The 3807-nt window shown below is 30.4% G+C and overlaps 1 long non-coding RNA gene across 1 annotated transcript; it reads left to right on the top strand.

Moving 5' to 3' along the window:
* Positions 1-694: 694 nt before the first annotated feature.
* LOC115715783 (uncharacterized) lies at positions 695-3298 on the top strand. The gene is made up of 2 exons (XR_004011439.2): positions 695-1160; positions 2981-3298. It is a non-coding gene; the product is annotated as an uncharacterized LOC115715783 (long non-coding RNA).
* The last annotated feature ends 509 nt before the right edge of the window (positions 3299-3807 follow it).

Below are 3807 nucleotides of genomic sequence, written 5' to 3'. Positions count from 1 at the left end.
TTTTAAAATTGGCTAAAATACATAATTTCATTTCATAAAAGTAATTAAATATTACACAAACATTGTAAAATTAGTCCAACCATTAATAAGATAATAAATCTAACTACAAGTTAACCTAAAATAACATAGGGAAGAAAAATTCTTGGGCCTTTCAGCCTCAATCGTCATCGTGAATCACCGCCATCAACCGTTCTATCCACTGTCGCTGTATTGGTAACAATTCAGTTTTTGGATCGTATTGCCACTTATCCCCAAACTGTTAAAAAAAAGTAAAAATTTATGTTAGTTTATATATATGTATATTATATATTTGTTATTATAATGAATACTATAATCAATAATTAAAACTTACAGCTTTTTGATCTTGTATGTAACGGTTGGGGTTTGCACGTGCGACGATGTCAGTCATGTATTTCAAAACATAAAAACCACCACTACTACAAATTAGGCTTTTAGTGACACTATATAGTGACACGCATAAAAGTGTGGGTCACTAAAAAGTTAAGAGTGGTTTTTAGTGACACACATAATAAGACTCTAAATATTTTGTGTTTATCACCCTTAATGTATGTCACTAAAAATATGAAGTGTCACTATATACTAAAACCCAAAATTTATAATTTAATAAAATTAAAAAAATCATAGCCTATAGAGACGCTCCATGAGTGTGAGCAAAGGTTTTTACCAACACGTTATGCGCGTCACTAAAACAACGTGTAAAACACGTGGCTTTAGCGACGCGCATAACGTGTTGGTAAAAACCTTTGCTCACACGCATGGAGCGTCACCTTATATCATTTAATTAAAAAAAATAATAAATTATCAGATATATGCCCTACTTCATCGTCCCCCTCTCCCACATAGCGAACATTAACCTAAAAACTCCAAGCGACCCCTGTCTTTTGCCTTCATCGTCACCCCCCGTCCCTTAACCAGATCAAATATCTAGCTTATAAAAAACTCGAGACCTCATCTGTCATTTCCTCTCACTCAGTTCCAGCCCGCGGACGTCTCCGTCCTTGTTCCCACCCTCTCTCAATTTCTCTCTTTATGTCTCTGTCTCCATGTCTCCCTTTCCTTCAGCAGCCCACTAATGACTCCCACCCAAGACTTATTCTCGTCAACGATAGCTACAGGTGGCAAGCTTCAAGCTCCCACAGGTGAATTCAATATCTTCGTCTTTCTATGTGTGTATGTTCCTATAATCTAGTGATTCAATTTTTTCTTTATGTGTGTTTTTATCTGATTCAATTTTTTCTTCTTTTGTGTGTTTCTATATGATAAGTGTAAAATATTTTCTGAGTTAACAACTCTTTGTTGTCCAGTGAAATGGCTTATGGACTGTTTTGTTTGTAAGATAGTAAGGTAAGGATAGTATTTTACTTGGGGATTTTGATAAAATTGTAATTAATCACCTACTATTTATATAGGTTCAGTATTATATATGATGATATGTATTTTGTACACATTCGAATCAGGAAGAAGTTTAGTTTTATTATTTTTGTTATCATTACCCTCATTCAGGAAAAAAGTTATTTGGGGTTCTTGCTTTGCCTCTAGTCATGGCAGTAGTAGCAGTGCGCATTTTCAAATTTTGGATTCTTTTAGCCTTATTACTGATTTTATAGCATATAAAAAATGAAAAAAGATGTATGAGCAGTGACTCTATTAAAATCTATACACATGATAATTTTAACATTGTCAAGGGAAACTCCTTAATGGGTTAATCTTAGTATATTCAGTATATGATATAGTCAACTTTTTGTAAAATAATGTAGATTAGGTGTTTGTTGAATTGACAAAATGAGAATCTTTGGGGGATGCAACAACTGAACAACATAAATATAAACACACACACAAATAAAATTTTATCAATGGCTTCATTTGTTGTATTGTGCTATGTTTTGTATTATATAAGTCCTTATCACTTCATGCAACACATAATAAAGGTTTGTGCTTGTCTAATTCTGACATTTATTCCAAGCTTATTTAATGCTCACTGGTTTCTATATTACAATTGTGATTTGAGATGATACATCTAATTTCACTTTTGAGAAATGGGGCATGTGAAACTTTCACAGCTAATATAAATCTTTCATAATTTAAATATAGATGTTCTACTTGTTGTATTATGGCTCATTGTTTGGTGCTTTTTTCTCAATTGAACATGAAATTGATAGGAACTCAGATCTAAAAATAGCTATTAAGCCTTCTCTACTGATACTCAAACACAGAAAATAAAAGATAGAGGAGAAATTTGAAGAACCCTTAAGCCTCCCAATGAATTCTAAAGAATTCCTACAATTACGTACAAAGTAATTCCACAACCATACTAACCTCTCTTCCTCTACATATATCCCTCAAATAGCTAGAAATTCCTATTTAATTCTATCATAAAGCCAGTTGTCCTATTTCCTAATAAAAATTCAAAAGCAAGCAAGCCATTGTTTTGTTGCTAATCTCAGGCCCAAAATTTTGATTTGATGATTTCTATAGTTGTAAGGTTGTATAGAGAAAGTATGTGTATCTTTTATGTTTACAATGAAATTTTTCTATTCATTTTTGTAATTATTTATTATGATATGTTTGTAAATATAAGTGTAACTTTCAAATACATTAAAGACTTGAATTTTATTGTTTGTTTTCATTATCTATTACCTATAGAAAAATAGACCACATAATGAAATATTGTTCTTCAATTTTTTCCAACCATAGGTATATAACATTGGTTATATCAAATCCAACTTAGCTCTTCTTACCATCCAAATTCATATACTGCAGAGCTCTTGCTTCTTTTTAACAAAGACATCTATTTAATTCAAGCTTCGAATCACAAACACTTTTTGACCGAGATACATAACATACAAACTATATAAATATGTCATACATTATTATTATTATTATTATTATTATTATTATTATTAAGAATGCATATGATGACAACTTTAATTAATATATTATTTATCTTTAAATTTTGTAGTTAAGTGATGCAAAATATACAGAAGAAGAAATTGATATTGATGAAGTGAAAGAGCATTGGGCAAGTGAGATGTTATCGGTTATTCAAACTTGCCGACGTTAGTTGTTTTTTGTTTTAATAGGGCAAGTGAAATGTTATCGGTTATTCAAACTTACCGATGTTAGTTGTTTTTTTGTTTTAATAGACCAATAGTTATTATATAATTTTATAGTTATAGATTTATTAGTATAATGAACTAATATGTAATATTTATTAATTTTGTTGATGTGAATTATTATAATGGTCTAATTTATAAATTTTATATTTAGTCAATTAAAATTATTATTCTTATATTTAATTGTATTTGTATATAATTAATATAAATTATTAGTTATAATATATAAAATTTGAATTAAAATAATTAATTATTTTATTTTTTTAAAAAAAAATATTTAATATAGTGGCACTTTTGGTGTGTCACTATAACTCTAAAAATATTAATAAAAAAGAAAAAAAAAAGAAAAATAGGATATAGTGACACTCCTTGTGTGTGGTTGTTACCTTTTTAGTTTGGTAAAATCTGACACTATATCCCTATAGTGACGCGCAAAAAACGAGTGGAATAAGTTTCAGTGACACGTGTGGAGTGTCACTAAAAACTGCCTTTCCAGTCAGCCTCATTAGTGACACGCGTTGAAGTGTCACTGAAAGGTTTCAGTGACACGTGTGGAGTGTCACTAAAACCCAATTTTCTAGTAGTGCACATTCTTGGCTTTTGGGTTGTCGTGGACAAGTTGCTAGTGAAATTTCTTGCCACGGGCCAAGATACTCATGTGTGTGTTGGAAAT

Source organism: Cannabis sativa, chromosome 5 (genome assembly GCF_029168945.1).
Source record: "Cannabis sativa cultivar Pink pepper isolate KNU-18-1 chromosome 5, ASM2916894v1, whole genome shotgun sequence".
NCBI lineage: Eukaryota > Viridiplantae > Streptophyta > Magnoliopsida > Rosales > Cannabaceae > Cannabis > Cannabis sativa.
This window is presented reverse-complemented; position numbering and strand designations above follow the sequence as displayed.